Raw genomic sequence first — 18,197 nt, forward strand, 5'->3', positions numbered from 1 at the left:
ACAAATTCTGTATGGAAAAAAAAGACAGTTCCTATTGTGGGATAATTTTATTCATATAGATTATTTCTCCTACATATCTTTATATATTGCTTTCTATAGTTCAAGTTGGAATCTCAGATTAGCATCACTTTAAAACATCTCCCCTCTGTTCCATGCCTTTGGTCGGCATATGTACTTCAGAATAATTCCAAGACATCTGACTGTCAGATGTATAGCAGAACTTCCACATTACATTTAAACGTGCTTTCAAAGTGGGGGCTTTTCTAGGATTTTTTTTTTTTTTTTTTAAGATTTAAGATTTATTGTAAAGCAACGCTCAGACACATATATGTGTAACATGAGGTAAATATACAATAATAAACATGATTTCAGCGTAACAGGTAGGGCATGTCAGTTGCTTGCACTAGACGAGGCTCATTAGTCTCTTATACACTGTGATGTTAAGGAATCTATTCGGGAACAATCTCCATAACTTCTTGATAAAACTACTGTCTATCATCCTTTTCGACACTGCAAAACAAAAATTCAAACAAGCAATTAAAGCGGGGGTTCCAACCACATGTTCCCCATACAAACGGATCTGAACACAGGACTCTTCCCCGGATCTGCCACTGGATTTATACATCAGATGCATCACAAAGTATATACATGTTATGATATATGCTAGTATATGAAATAAAGAAAAATATAAAAAGAAAATGTTGAATTATCATTAATGTCTACGAAACCACAAGATCCTACTTAATTGACCATGTTTTCAAATCATATCAAATGTTTCCATTGGTCTTTACTTGTTGGAAAAATGTACTGAATTCATTGTTAGCTAAATAATCAATGTTCGGTTATTGCCTATTCTTTCGAGCTGTCTGTTTAACTAATGAATTGAAAAAGAGGGGATGGATATACGTATTTAACATTTGGCTATATTTTCAACATATCTAACAAATATGTGAGAAATGGTAGGTTAAGAATACGAAATATCTCTCTTATTCTGTAAACTGGTATTGTTGGATTGTTAAGGTATTTCGGTGTTTTTAAAGCACCCCCCCCCCCCCCCCCCTTTTTGTAATATACACCACAAAAACATTTAGTTAGGATAAAGAATCAATAACCAGTAGTCCTATAATATAAGACTTCGGAGGTTCATATCATTTACATTCAACGTTTTTATCGGATTTTTTTTTTTCTATCAAATTGGATGTTGAATTTCATATCATTTACATTCAACGTTTTTATCGGATTTTTTTTACTATCAATGTTGAATATAAGACTTCGGAGGTTCATATCATTTACATTCAACATTTTTATCGGATTTTTTTTTTACTATCAACCGTGCAACATTGAAAGTAAAAAAAATCCGACAAAAGCCTACGCGCCTGAAAAACGTTGAATGTAAATGATATGAACCTCCGAAGTCTTATATATAGTCCTATAATATAAGACCTCTGAGGTTCATATCATTTACTAGTACATTCAACGTTTTTATCGGATTTTTTTTACTATCAATGTTGAACGATTCAACATTGATGGTAAAAAAAATCAGATAAAAAACGTTGAATGTACTAGTAAATGATATGAACCTCAGAGGTCTTATTCAACATTGATGGTAAAAAAAAATCAGATAAAAAACGTTGAATGCACTAGTAAATGATATGAACCTCAGAGGTCTTATATTATAGGACTACAATAACCCGGTAAATAGAATAATTGAAATTGAGTTAATTGTGTGTGAGAGGCGCTTTCTAGCAACTTTATGAGTGTGTATTATATAATGTTACAGTGTAACAAACCTATCAAACACACCCGTAAAAATAACATTATCTCCCCTGGAAATGCTTAACAACAAGACACAAAAAACTGCTACCTTTTTTTGCCCTATATCACATAATTATGAAAACACATTAGATAGATAGGGGATACTGTGGTTGTGTACATGTTTGAATGTGTAGGTGGCACACTCAGAACGATCGTCTCTAGATTTTTTTAAAAATTTCTACCATCGGTTTCCGGGTTCTCGTAGCAACACGTTTCTTTCCCTTCCAGCTATTCCTGATTATGAATTTATCTAAAACATGCATTTATCCTAAACCAACAACTATTAAACAACTCACCTATACCAATGGGGATCGTCTAATTCCTAACTGATTCCTTTAATCGTACCTGTCCTGACGACACCCATCGTTGTCGCGTCTACCATTGGAGTTAGCGAAATTACATGATTTGACAGGAGAGCGAAATAAACAAGGGGAGCAATTTTATCGAACCGCATCCCGGACTGAAGTAGAAGCGTGCAAGTATCTTTTCGTTGCTTTCTTTGTATTACATGGATCTATATTGATAATAACAAGACATGTTTGGAAAGTAAATGGTTATAGAATGAGTGAAACAGCCTGGTAAAGATACAGAACATAAATATGAGAAAATATTTCAAAATAAACCTCTGGTGTATGTGAAATTATTTGATAATACTTTTGTTAATACATGAATATGCAAGACGTTGCAAATGTTTGTCAATATGACAAATTATCACGTACCGCAAATTTATCGATATTATAAACAAAACAGATGCTAAACTAATTTGACAACTTTTCGATCATTTTGAATCTATTTAAGTTGGAGACTGATTTTTGAAGAAACGTTCTAAGATAGATTAACTAATATAGTGATAGAGTGTAAGCCAACTTAAAGGATGTTCGACTAAGTCAAACACAAAGAATGTATTGACAATCTAAGAGTAATTCCGAGTTATTTATTATATAGATTTTTATTTTGTTTCCTATTATGCTAAACAAAGGTATTATATACTTAAGAAAGTCAAACACGAATAAAAATGTAGAGGTTATGCATTTTAATCGGTTTGCAGTCGAGTTTAAGCAACAACACGAATTTAAAGTGAAAACTAACCGTTATACAGAATAGATAGTAATAATATACATTTTTTATCTGCAGGGTATTTGTGTCACATTTTTTCTGTGGAGTTTTTTTTTTATCTGCAGGGTATTTGTGTCACATTTTTACTGTGGAGTTTTTTTTATATACATCATTATACTCAACCGCCGGAGAGATGATGGAGAATATGACATAGTCCTGGAGGTTGTAATCTTTTAATTTTAAGGTTATATCTGACTAATGCAAAATATCAGTAATATAGTCCAATGTGCTAAGAGATGACAATAAAAAATATCATTTCTGTCACGTTTTAGTACTTGATTTTAAATAAATTTCATAAACACAACAACATATGTACCATAGAGGGCAATGCAGTCTGAGTGCATGATTTGTCAAATGGACTATTAGCGATTTAATTTGATACTCGAAATATTGGGAAAAATTCATAAGGGGAAAGATAAAAAGGCAAATATTTGTTGGTTTTTTTTTTAAATAATTACAAAAAGAACTCGTATTTCTCAGAATTCATCTTAAGTGAGAGTATAGCGCAAACATGATATAACCACAAACAAAACAAAAACCAAATCCGGAACAGTCCTTGTTTTTCAAAGATGCTTAAATTCTAATAACATAAACGGTACCAACTTTTCTGCACCAGATGCGTATTTCGACAGTAAATGTCTCATCAGTGATGCTCGAGGCCAAAATATTTGAAAATCTAAAACTTATAACAAAAATGAAAAGCTTATAAACCAAAAAAAAAATGTATAGCCAAAGTCGGACAAAAAATCAGAGCTTTGCATGAGGGAGATATATTCCTTAATTGAATTAAATTAATTTCCAAAATTTTGTAATAGCAAATTTTAATAACGCAATAACGCAATATCCAATATCCGTGCCAGTACTGAAGTATTGGCTACTGTTCTGATGATACCCTCGGGACTAACAGTCCAACAGGAGAGGTATCGACCAAGTGGTATTAAGAACATTAACAGTACCGTTTTTTTCTGCAAATGATGCGCATTACGACAATAAATATTTCTTCAGTGATGCTAGAGGCTAAAATATTTGAAAATCCAAAAAAAATAAGAGTTTATAATCCAAAAAGGACACAAAGTATAACCAAAGCTGGGCAAGAAATAAGTGCATTGCATGAGGAAGATATATTCCTTAATTTAAAATAATTTCCACAATTTTGTAACAGGAAATTTTTTTAACACAATATTCGTATTTTCATGGACACGGACAGGTGATACCCTCGGATACCCACGAGCAGAGGTATCAACCAAGTATAAAAGGTTATGGGGAGTAAGTTGGTACTGTGAGAGAATGTTTTGTGCCAGTGGTTAGGTTGTGCTTGGTGATAGGGGTGTAGGGGGGTGGGGGTTCCTGATTCTGTACTAAGGGGTTTGATACGGCAAGAATAGCAACCATGTTGTGTTGTTGATTACTTTTCCACTTGTACATTCCGAGGTATATCAAAACATATTTTATTGCAAAGTCGCATAAAAAATAGTTCTGATAATGTCCTGGCGATGGGAAATGTGTCCGTGTGCTGTGCACTGGTGTCCTGGTACTGTGTTCTTTTTTATTTGAGTAAAAAGTGGAAAATATTCATGCTCATTGTTGCAGATCAAAATTTGTATAATTGGTAGAAAAGACTACAAGCATATATTTGGTTGCTGCATTATGTGAGTTAAGGAAAATTAAGTCCATCTTGTACATTTTAAATTTTGTAATAAAAATAAATGCATTTAAATGGCAATTGCATGGCCATGAAGAAAAGTGCAAAAAACCTTATGGTCATTTGAATTATAAAAGCATTAAGCTAAAATGTTATCCTTAAATTCGATTGTCTCAAAGTATGAATCTAACATATCGCACGAAGGACACAATTTGAAAAAAAAATATTTTAATTAAAATGGTGCACAAAAAAAGAAACGTAATGATATACAGGCTATGTCATCTTTAAAACGAGGATTAAGGAGAAGGGGGGAAGGGGGGAGGGGGTGTAAAAATCTAATTTTCAGTTTCTGCTACAGAAATAAATTACAATCAATAGTCTTAAACATTTCTTGATGCAATTGCAAATTGGATTCGACTTAAGCATACCGGAACGCGTTTTTTGTCTGGCAAGGAATTAAAAGAGATCTGATTACGTGTTGTACTTTAGATATTTTTGTTATCTTATTAACGAACTAGCGTCTTGTCTTCGCGCTTTAACAACACAAATTAACCGATGCCAAAATAGGATTTCTTTGGAAAAATGTATTGATAAATAAAGGAACAACTACATGTATCATAATGTCTGTTGGAAATTTTGAGGTCAAAAATATATCCAAATAGATTCATACTGCATTGTCCAACTTTCTGTGATTATGTTCTTTTTGGTCGTATAACACTTGACGGGACTCGGTATTTGTGCATCCATCTATCTGGATTTTGGCTTTGGACGTTCCTGGTGCAGAAGGGTCCAGAGGTGTGATTCGGACGTAAGAAGTTTTTGCAGTGTTGTTTTCATTTTGTTTACCCTTGTATTTATATTTTAGTTTGTTTGTACTTTATTAGGCAAGTGTATACTAGTCCGGCATAAAGTTTTAGTATACTGTATGTACTATCAACTAGACAAACTTTTTTGTTGGGGTCTTTGTCAGATTTATTTGTATGTTTGTTTGAATAATTAAGTCAGTTTTTATGAACTTCCCCATTTTTAGAATTTACCTTGGAGTTCGATATTTTTGTTAATACTTTTGTATATTATAAACTATAAATGTAAGCAAACGGTATAATGAACAAAAAAGCTAAGTCGTACTACAATACCTTATGTAGGGACATAAACTCAGATTATAATATGTTGCTTTATTACTTTTGGAGGGTTTTATATCGTCATCCAATTTATAAAATGATACTATCCTAATACGAAATCTTTTTTAACAATGGAATTCCATAGAAGTGTAATTAATGCTATAAATAACTATAAACAGGCCAGGTTGGGAGGAAAACTTTAAATCATATTCTGCGCCATTTTTCGTCATAATGAGACACGGTATCGTGATTTTTTTTAATTCACCTTGACACTCTTCAGCGTTTCTACATTATAACGTTTTTGTTTAAAGTTAGATATCATTGTCATATGGAGACATAAATATATCAAACAAGTTGGTATACGAGATAAAACTAATATGTGTTTAAGAATTTAAGAAGCTAACATATACTAAGAAACATAGACGAAGGCTACAAGTGATGGAAGAATGTCAAATCGATAGAAAGAATTATGCACCCAAACCAAACCAATCATACCTAATATTATAATTTTATATATAGATTTACAGTAAAATATACTTGAAATGTTTATAATGATGTAATATTTTTCTTACTTGTGAAATGTAATCGTTTTTAATACTACATTACATTTCTTTTAGATTTTATAAGCATGCTGTGCTACAATGTGGCATAAAACAGAAAAGAAATGGAACAGCTTTTGCAGTTGATTTTTAATTATATGTTTTGATCATAAATTAAAACTTAATTAGTTACACAATTAACTATACTATAACAACAGATATGATGATACTTATCATTTTTCCACTTTAAATTCATTAAACAATTTTTAATACTAAATTTATTACATGTATTACACAAATATAGCTTTAGATGGTTGGATCAATCAATTGTCATTATCCTACAAGTGACATATGCTGAAACGCCTTTTCTGGTCACTTATGGATGTTTCCATATCATCCTGCATATTCAAAAGAACGTATTCCCTCATCCTAGCTTTTACAGCCACACAGCAGAAGTCCGCTGTCCATATTTCTAAATTTTATGTCGCTCAGTCTTGGTTTGATATGTAGTGTTTTGTATGCTTTTGTTTGTCTTTTCGTCGTTTTTTTTGTTTTTTTGCCATGACGTTGTTGGTTTCTCTTCGCCTTTTGATTTGTGTATTTGTGAAAAAGAACATTACTAAAGAATTAAAATATTTGCCAAAAGATGTCTTTAACATACATATATGTCGATGCGAGTAAAACATCATTTTGGTTGAGAATTTCCCTCAGAAAGTCTTTTTTTTTTTTTTACAAAACAAAATCTCCATTTTTGTCGCTCATCCTTTGATTTCAATGTTGTAAATAAGACTTTAGTCAAACTGAAATCAAAATTGACATAGCTGCACTAAAGTGATCGGACTGAACCATTGTAATAATCTACCATCATGACCATGAATAAGATTAATATGTTGTACTGTTTTTGCGATTTCAGGAAGTTTCTCCTCTTTTTATTTAACATCAGCATTCGTAAATCCTGTAGGACTGGTATGTCATTAAGATAGACGAAAACAATTACACTCGCTCTGAAAGTTGCAATAGATACATATTTTAAAAATCGTTAATGACAATGCTGTTTATTTTAAAATAAAAAAAGAAAAAGGAAAAAACATCGCCCTGACCGTTCCTTAAATTGAACGAAACATTATCGTGCTTTAAACATAGTAAATAGTCTATTTTATTTATACAGGCCCGATAAAAACAGTTTCTAAATGAGAGATTGAAAGAATCATTGAAAGCTGATAGAGATGTACAAGAAGAACAAAAACAAAAAGAAGATGAAATCGAAACATTTGATCTTAAAGGTGTACAATTTAACCATGTTAACCATAATTTAGGTTAATAAAATTCAAAATCTATAAATTACTGGAAAACAAGATTGTGGAAAAGTTATCTCTGGTATTCAAAAATTCTATTACATCGATAAACTTAAAAATTAATTGCACCCTTGAAAAAATGTGGACCCAACTTTAACTTCGTCTTTTTTCCTTTGATGCGTGATTTTTTTATTATATAAAATTCAACGCATCGGATGTTAATCTGTCGTTTGGTGACGTTATCAATAGCTACGGATTAAAAGTCGAACGTAACTCCGTTGTATTTATATTTGTAAGCGATATAGGCATGCGCAATCAAGTTTCTTTATAAATTTCCCGTACCCTTGTGCATCAATTGTTTCGAACGAAGTTGTTGTCCATTCGTTTGATGTGTTTTGTCATTTGATTTTGCCATGTGATTAGGGACTTTCCGATTGAATTTTCCTCGGAGTTAAGAATTTTTGTGATTTTACTTTTTTCCCCAAATATAGCAGTCATTGATATCTTTTGGTTATTCCGTTGGGTTCCGTTTTTACTATTTCGCTACGCATTGTTAGTATGTTCTTATTTTTCAGAAGACTGTTAAAATACTTACTTACTTTTGTTTTTGTTTTTGTTTTTTTTTTTAAATTATACCTACTTTTTTTGAAAACTTTCACATTTTTTGGTTGGATACAGAAAGTACCGGTACCTTATCCCGGCCTCGTTAAACATTAGATTGTATATTTAGATAGAAAATATAGTTAGTAATTGTTAGTATTCTAAATTATAAAATATATACACTATATCATTATGTATCCATTATTTCCATATTGTTCAAATAAAGAGAGACTTTTATTTCATAAAGAAAGAAAAGAGAGAAGAGAAAATAATAAATAAAAAAAACAAAAAAAACAAAAAATCGCTGAAATTTTGATTTTTGGCAGCAGTATTTTGGTCAAAACTAGCATGTGTCTTAAGATATAACATTAAATAAATTTGGCAAAATTGGTTTTCCTTTGTACAAAATTCATACAAACACAAAATAGATATTAAACGTACATGTGGTTAAACAAACATATAACAATATATTTAATAAAACATATATGGTGGTGTGGAGAAGGCTAAAACAATATACACAGTAACATTACATGCTAATTTGTTAAGTGTAAATTATTCTAGTAATGGAAGCCAGGGGTCCCAGTAGAGGTTGGCAATGTGAAGAGGCTTTGTTTTAAAAAATATATTCTTTTCTAGTATTAGATTTTCTTTTAGATAAGTTTTCAGCCCTGCAAAACTGACTTGATTTTCACACAGTTTTGTTCTATAAATAAGAATTTTGATAATAGTATTATTAAATTTTTTATTTTATTATTTTCTGTTTTTCCTAAATTTCCGAATAAAATTATATCCGTGTTAAACGGAATAATTATTTGTGTTTGGTTATAAATCCAGTCACCGAGTCTTATCCACAGATCTGCTATTTTATGGCATGTCCAAAATATGTGTTCAATATCTTCGGTAAATTCATTGCAGAAAGTACATTTATCGCTTTGTTTTATTTTTATTTTAAATAAAAATTTATTTGTGCCCAAGATTCTGTGTATTATTCTATACTGGAACCATTGAAGTTTTGAGCTTTTTGTGGAGTAAAAATACATACTATGCACGGTTTTCCAATCAAATTTTTTTTCAGTGTTAAGGACCATTTGTTTTCACAGTTAAGTTTAGTACTGTTTTTTTCTAATAGAACATTATACATATCTTTCGAGCCTTTTTTTGATAAAAAAATATTCTTATATTATTTGGAATAATTGGTCTTTGTGTTTTATTAAGATTGTTTATGGATATATCTTTCTTGATAGCTTTTTTATATAATTTTATTGATGAAATTACCCCATTATAAGTAAGAAAGTTTGACTGAATTTTATAAATGTCTTGGAATTGTTGAAAAGTCATTAGTTTTCCCTCATCGTTTAATAGATCATTTATCAAAAAGATCCCTTTATCTGCCCAGTCATTATAGAAAATCGATGTTGTTCCTATGTTAATATTTTCATTATTCCACAGCGAATCTGATACAAACTCGTCTTCATTTTTTGGTATAAATTTATTTTGTAAATCTGTCCAAGCTTTAAAGACCTCTTCCCAAAAAGGGTTTTTACATCTTTTTGTTGGGCCTAAATAAACTAGGTTTTCAATACTGATTTTTTCAGTACTTTCTAGTAGCTTATTTAGTTTTGGGTTGTTTTTCAACAACCGTCTAATCCATGTTAGTTTCAATCCTTTTATATATTTGTCAATATCTATCATTTTCAGCCCTCCTAATTTGTGTTCAGAACATAATATTTCTCTTTTAATCTTGTCAGGTTTGTTTTCCCAAATAAATGAATAAATTTTGTCAGTTAGTTGTTTTAGAGTATTTTTGCATGGTGCCTGTAATGTTAAAAACAGATGGTTCAATTTTGAGATAATTAGTGTCTTGATGGTTGTTATTTTTCCAACCGGTGTTAATGATTGTTTAGACCAAATTTTTATTATATTCTCAATTTCCTTAATTCTTGGACCATAGTTTAACAATTCCATTTCATGCAAATTGACAGAAAAGTTTATTCCTAGTAATGTAAACCTACTGGAACCCTATTCCAATCTCCATTTTACACACATGGTGTCTTGACTATATTTATTTTTGCCTATCCACACCACCTCTGTTTTGTCCAAGTTCATATGGAGACCAGACATGTCAGCATATTTTTGTAGTAAGCGAAGAGATGCATCTAGAGATTTGGGAGTACCGTCAAGTATTATTGATGTGTCATCTGCATATTGGGAGATAAGATATTCTGTGTCATCAATTTTAATTCCTTTAATATCTTTGTTCTTTCTGATTAAAATTCCTAGAATTTCAGCACTAAAAGAAAAATGTAAGGTGATAAAGGATCCCCTTGTCTACAGCCTCTTTGGATCTCAAAGAAATCTGACAGAAAACAGTTTTGGGATACTGATGAGCTTATATTTGTGTAAAAGGTCCTTATCCAATGTTTTATAGAGGGTCCAAAGTTGAAAAAGTATTTATTCATTTATGAATTTCCATGATACGGAATCAAAAGCTTTTTCAAAATCTATGAGAAGGAGAAGACCTGGTAAATCATTTACTTCTGTAAAGAATAAAATATCATATATGAGACGAGTGTTTTCTCCAATATATCTTCCAGGAATGAAACCTGTCTGATCATTGTTAATAATAATGGGTAGGACAGATTTTATACGCTATACAGCTTGATGCTAGTTTATATGTTGTATTCAAAAGACTTATTGGTCGCCAATTTTTCATGAACTGTCTGGGTTTATCACCTTTTGGTAAACAAGTAATAATATCCTGCTTTTGAGTTATTGACAATTCCCCCCTTTTGTAACCACAAATTATAGATCTGAAAACAAATTTTCCTACATTTGTCCAAAAGAATTAAAAAAATTCATTTGTAAAGCCATCTGACCCAGGACTTTTCTCATTTTTCATTCTACGCAAAGCTGTTGTCAATTCATTATAAGTTATCTCCCCCTCCTAAGATTCTATTAAAGTATCAGTTAATTTTTCCATATCAGAATCAGGAATTTCGTTATTAAGATTACAGTTTTTTGATTTAAGATAATCAAAAACATCTCTCCGCTTCTCTTTTGAATTAAGACCTTGACAGTTGTATGAGAAAATTTTTATATTATTAGTACTCATTTTCAAGTGATATTTCTATTTTATAACAAAACAATAATATGTAATTTTGATGAATGCATAAAAAACTGAATGACCCATACAACTGTGTACTTTTAAGTGTGTGAATGTCAAAATATCCTTCAGATGTCTGATCTCACCTGCCATGTCTGTGTGGAATTCTAATTGTAACCAGAATACACCAACGATGCTGTATAATATAAAATATAAAGTACTGTGCCAATAACATGAAATAGAGAAAAAGACATACAATTTGTAAAATGTAAAAATAGAAAGAAGAAAAAAATGAGATCATAAATAATCAAAAAAAAAGACAAAGCAAGAAAATTAAATAGTTAAAAACAAATTATGTTGTTCAAAAAGTAATATATCCACTGCTGTTCTATTTTTTTTTCAAGTACAGAAATGATGTGCTCTATGGGTGATATCTTTATTATAAAAACTAAAGACGATTATCTCCCTTACATCATCAATCAATAGAATGATTCTTGAGAGTCAATGATTGAGATGACAGTTAGCTTAGTCATTAATTTCATTATAGTTATTTATATATTTTTTTTTTTTTTTTTTTTTTTTTTAAGTTATCTTATAATTACTCATCCAAATAAACACAAATAGTTAGGTTTATTCAAAAAGGTAGAGATAATGAAAAAACAATTTTATTTTTTTTTTATATCAAAGTTAGTTGTAAATGCATGATATGTGTGTACACAGATTTCACTCTTTTGCCCAGCTGTATGTTTTTAGAAAGAAAAAAAAAGTACCTGTATGGTACTTTATGCATTCGGGTTTCATAGTTTGTTGAGTTATTTCTTAGCTTATAGTTCTTCTACTTAATACTACAAATCTTCATGTAAGCATTTATGCTATTTTGCAATTTAAGATTGAGCATTCATGTCACAGGAAAATATTTCTCCATAAAAACAGTATATAATTTGATCTTGACCTGATTATAGATAGTATATATGTAGGTTAACAAACTTGCAAAGTAAGGGCTCTTGTAATGCACATGTTAAACATGAGTATAGAAAAAAAAGCACTAACAATTGGGGTGAAAGCTAAACAAACAGCAAAAGAAGCATTAAATTATGTTAGAGCAATGAATAGCGTTTCAAAAATCCTGTTAAAACTTATAATTCTAACAGTATATTTTAGTATTTAGATGGAGAAACATGGTTGGTACATACAGGGTTTCAAGTACTATGTAATCTTCATTTTGATAAAAAGATGCAGATGCTGATGTAAACATACTAGGTAAAGAAAGGTATTCATTATAGTTTGTGATTTAAAGTTTGAAATATCAACAATTTAGTACAAAGAATATAAACTTTTGAGGGCCCAACACCACATGTTTAACACTATATGTTCCTTTGACTTATGGGGTGTTGTTGGGTTGTTGTCCCGTTAAAACAAATCTCACAGGATTGATCATATGAAAGCACTTTATTAGTATGTTAAAATATTAAGAATGGAGTTTATTTGTTTACTGGTAGATAATTTTTACATCATTTTTTAATTTTTCCTTTTTCATTTACAGATTAAAAAATCTGTTTTTATAAACGACTCCTTAAATAAAACATTTTCTTTTTATAATATTAGGTTCTTCCTGTATGTACCAAAGAATGATGATAAAAAATACACATATTTTTTGGGCCAAAACTAAAGAAAAAAGCTTAAATAACAGACTATGAACTAACATGCAGCCTATGTATATACTATATGATTGCGACTTCAACAAAAGCATAATGGAAAAACACACAAGCAAAAACAAATTTAACACAGCAATATACTTACTGACAAGCAAGTCCTAAAAAAGATTGAACATTTTAATATGTTAAAGTTGTATGATAAGTTTTTCAGTCATTAAAACAACAAAGAAAAGCACAAGATCGCATCAGCCTGTATTTACAAATTCTGTAGTCACAGTCATACATGTACTTGTATCATCTGACACAATTAATTGTTTTGCGCGTATTCCACACATCCTTTGAGTTAAGTCGTGTTTCTAGGACCAGGATTATGCCTCTTACTTTTATTCTGGTTTGTAATTTCTCGTCATTTCTTATTTTATATGCAACTTTTGCCAGATCATTTCGTGCCTCTTTCATTATAACTGGTAAATCGTCTACTACTCTGATTTTTTTATTTGCAACTTTGTATGCATTTTCCATTATTAATTGTTTGCCTGAGTAGTGCATAAACCTCACAATTATAGCATCTGGTCTTTTTTGGCCAACAACTGGGGCTCTTGATGGGATCCTGTGTTACTTTTGTACTATCCATCAGCTACCAGATAATAAGAAAATGTCACCATAAGTAGCTTAAAATTCAATAAAGTACATTCCTTGTGACGGAAGAAGATTTCAACGAATGGCGATATACTAAAAATACAATGAATGAAATCATGAAGTCCGATAATTTCGAGAGGTTTTTTCGGCCAAATCCTAATACAAAATCACTCCGTGATTATGTTACAGGACTTTTTTAATTTACTGGTCTTAACATACTTAATATGCAGCCAATAATGTAGTGGTGGTATGACGCATGTACTACACGGAAGTTCTTCAAAACGAAATTATCAATTCCTCTACATTCAGGTCCGTACGCACCACTGAGAGTCAAATCGTTAACAAGCATATCACTGCCACTACCCAGCTTAAAGCCTCTTCCGAACATTTGAAAGTCCCTACCATGTACTGGTTACCGAAATTACACAAAAAACCATTTAAATTCCGTTTCATCTCCGCATCTAGTAAGTGTTCTACTACTAATCTATCAGTGCTTCTTACTACCTCCCTTACTACTATCAAAGAACTGGTTATTAACTTTTGTAATAAAGCTTATAAAAATAATGGTATTAATTATTTTTGGAGTGTTAAAAATTCTTTAGAGGTTTTAGAAAAAATACATGCTTTTGATGGTCCTTTTAATTCTGTTGACAGTTATAATTTTTCTACTCTCTACACTACACTTCCACACAATCTAATAAAGAAAAAGTTTTCATATTTGATAAAATGGTCTTTCGAAAAATCTCATTGTAAATTTATTTGCTGTAACTCGTTCAAAGCCTTTTTCCGAAACGAAAAAGGAAAGTATGCTAGATACACTTACTGGAAATATGAGGATATAATTGAAGCATTAAATTTTCTCCTAGATAACATATATGTACGTTTCGGCGATAAAGTGTATCGTCAGGTAGAAGGTATTCCTATGGGCACTAACTGCGCCCCTTTAATAGCAGATTTATTCCTGTATTGCTATGAATCTCAGTTAATGACCAAACTCAGTAAAGACACATCATTGTTACATTTGGTTGATACATTCAACAATACCTACCGTTATTTGGATGATATTTTTTCGTTAAATAATCCAGAGTTCTCTAAACATACTACCGAAATTTACCCAAAAGAACTTCTTAAACTAAATCTAACATAAACAGCAGCAGTTGTCCTTTTCTAGATTTAGACATTTCAATTTCTAAAGGGAAACTCCATACTAAAATTTACGACAAAAGAGACGATTTTTCATTCCCTATTGTTAATTTTCCTTTTTTAGACGGCAATGTGCCTTTGGCTCCATCATACGGTGTTTATATATCCCAACTCGTTCGGTATGCCCGTGTGTGTAGAGATGTCATAGATTTTAACGAACGTAATCAATGCATCACTGGTAAATTATTAAGTCAGGGATTTCGTTATCATAAATTACTTAAAACCTTTACTAAATTCTTTCATAGATACAAAGATTTGATTAGTAAATTTGGCTGTACCTGTAGAAAACTTATTAAAAATGATATTTCACATCCTAAATTTTACGGTAATATTGTACTTAAAGCGCGGAAATCACTATGTGATCCGTGTAAACTCATCGAACCTTTAAACAAACTTATTAGTAAGGTTTATTGTACCAATGTTGTAATTAGATCTCTGAATATAGTTTACATTGGCACTAATATCGATTTTGTCATTAGCAAATTAAAACATAACTAAATTTCTATTTTCTTTTCAAACGGGATTTATAGAGACACACACACGTTCATTTTTATCTATAAAGAAGTCACTCCTTACTATCCTACTACCTGTCGATACATTTATTTTTGGCATTGCACAAGTCATGTCTTCTTTGACTGTTCATGACGTTAAAATACTAAATCCCTGGGATGTGTTTTAGTTGATTTCAGTCTCTGATGCATGATTTTTTATTATTTTGTTTTGGCTTTTAACTAGCTGTCAGTAACTGCGAGTACTCTCAAATCGTACTTTCTTTTTAATTTGACCTGTTGATACTATTTGTAATGCTATTTTGTTATTTAATGTTTACATGGATCTTGTCTATATACCAGCTTTGATTATTTGTTATTTCTACAAATTTTCACTTCTTCGTACTATGAACATCAAAATTATTTCATTTCTCCTTAAATACGGTCCTTGGACCTGTACAGGAAGTTTTATCTAGCACTTATTGTATAGTTTTATTGTTGATATTCACCCCATATGTACCAAGTGGTAGATTAGTTTTATTAATATTAAAGAAATTTCTTGGTATTCCTAAACGGAAGATTTTATACACACAGAAGAAGTATACTTAACAACAAAATTATTTTCATTTACCTGTGTATAATATGACGCAGGTTTTTTCATAAGTGATTATTTTCTAAATATTGTTTAACATTTCACAGTGGTATCAATCTTTAACTTTGTTTAAACCTGTTTATTTACTTTTGACCTTAATTATGTATCCCTTATAACTTTTATTAACTATGTATTTGCATTCAGGTATCACAGATCAAATTTATTCGTTCATTGTGTGTTAATTTACGTTTTTTGAATGAGTTAAGCCTTCCAATTGATATTTTATAGTGTGTCTTTCTATGTTGTGATGTTATACTATTGTTTCAGAAAAGGGAGAATGTTTGGTACCATTAAAACGTTTAAACCCGCTGCAAATGTTTGCACCTGTCCTAAGTCAGGAATCTGATGTACAGTAGTTGTCGTCTGTTTATGTAGTTCATACGTGTTTCTCGTTTCTCGTTTTTATATAGATTAGACCGTTGGTTTTCCCGTTTGAATGGTTTTACACTAGTAATTTTTGGGGCCCTTTATAGCTTGCTGTTCGGTGTGAGCCAATGCTCCGTGTTGAAGGCCGTACCTTGACCTATAATGGTTTACTTTTATAAATTGTTACTTGGATGGAGAGTTGTCTCATTGACACTCATACCACATCTTCCTATATCTAATTACAATTCTATTTTTTATTTGCTATTCTTTTTTTATATTGAATCTAGAATTCAGAATCCGAAATTTCCAATTAAGATTCACATCACGATTTCAAACTTCAGACATTGAATTTGGAATTTATTATCTTTATTTGACTTTCTGGACTGATATGCTCATTTATTTAGTTTTCTAGCATAACATGTTTAAATTTTGTGACCGAGTTTACGTTACCGTATAATCTATATGATGTTGTAATACACGATAACCGTAAAGATGTCATACAAAATGTGTATTCATAGACAGAAAATAATAAATGATTCGTACAACAAAGATGGATTGACTTCATTATAATGTACATACACGAATCTTTTTTTCTATTATTTCATGACAAGGAAAATATTGATATTACACACTAACTGGTATGCCCGAAAATTTGAGATTTTATATGGAAGTGACTGAAATTCAAACTTAAATACATGAACAACCGAAACGAGATTTAAATGTGTTATCTCCCCTAGATAAAGTACATAGCCAATCTAAAGCAACAATCATTCTGCGATTTAAAGTTTGAACAAATTCGAATTATTCAGAACCAAAAAGGTCAAATTTTATAAATTGTTGGATAATATAATTTAAATGTAAATAATACCTTTACAAAATTTCTAGATGTTTTAATAGTAACTGGTAACTTTATCGTTCCTTAATCAGTGTCTTATACGTTAATTACATTAAACCCCTATATTTCATATCAACCAATACGGTCCAATTAGTTTTGAATGGTGAGAGACTTTTTGCATGCTGGTTTCTGTTAGTTCTAACGTTTTCAGGTACTTTTAATAACCTCGATAAATAATACACGTGCTTAACAGATAGACTGCGATTGGAATATTTTTTGTTTGATACCTATTTTTTCGTAATCCACACAACAATATTAAGCTAATAAGCAAGCTGCCTTTCGGGTGGTTCGTCGAAGCTTATCAGACGCACATAGTGTTCAATAGGATCAATGTTCTTTTCTAGGAGAAGGTTCTTGAAACAAAATCATTCATGCCTAAAAATATATCATGTGTCAAAGGAGTTAAATGTAAGAACTGGTATTTCTGACTTGTAGCATGAATCTGATTCACTGAACTTGTCCTAGGAAATCGTGTCACATAGAACGAATCTTGTTAAACAGGACTTACCGGACGAAGACACCTTTTCATACTAGCAATCTCTCTCGTTTGCGGTATTACGTTTAGTTATAGAACTATCATGTATGTGTGTATCTCGGGTTGTGTCTGCTCCTCGTTCGACAGACTCTTATGTCATTTTGTACCTCTTGATGCTCATGAATGTGTTCCTTTTGTTTGGATTGAGAGGAACCTAAAGCTCTCTTTTAGCTAGATATGTTGCTGAGGTCTACGTTAAGACATACCTTTGTGTCGATTCTGTTTGTCAGGGACTTCGCGGGACCTGTTGGTGAAGTATACAGATCTAGCCGTTCCGCATAATTGCAAAAAAGTGAATCAAACACTAAAAAAAAATATTTAAAAAGTTTTAAAAAGGTATGCTCTTCATACTGCGCTAGCCAGTTAGAAGGAGAATACATTATGCACGTAAAACGTGAATCTTTCATATGAATGGTTGGTGATGGTGCTTCTGTGGGCTTCACGCGGGACATAACACTTGAGTATCGTATTAATTTAAATCTAATATGTTAAAGGCGAAAAATCAGGAGTAATATTTTCAGGTCAATCACGCT

The 18,197-nt window shown here is 31.1% G+C and overlaps 1 long non-coding RNA gene across 1 annotated transcript; it reads right to left on the bottom strand.

Moving 5' to 3' along the window:
• Positions 1-269: 269 nt before the first annotated feature.
• LOC127710550 (uncharacterized) lies at positions 270-2,272 on the bottom strand. The gene is made up of 2 exons (XR_007986222.1): positions 2,112-2,272; positions 270-510 (listed from the first exon to the last, which is right to left on the bottom strand). It is a non-coding gene; the product is annotated as an uncharacterized LOC127710550 (long non-coding RNA).
• Between the last annotated feature and the right edge of the window lie 15,925 nt (positions 2,273-18,197).

This window comes from Mytilus californianus, unplaced genomic scaffold (assembly GCF_021869535.1).
Source record: "Mytilus californianus isolate M0D057914Y unplaced genomic scaffold, xbMytCali1.0.p SCAF_8, whole genome shotgun sequence".
In the NCBI taxonomy this organism is placed as follows: Eukaryota; Metazoa; Mollusca; class Bivalvia; order Mytilida; family Mytilidae; genus Mytilus; species Mytilus californianus.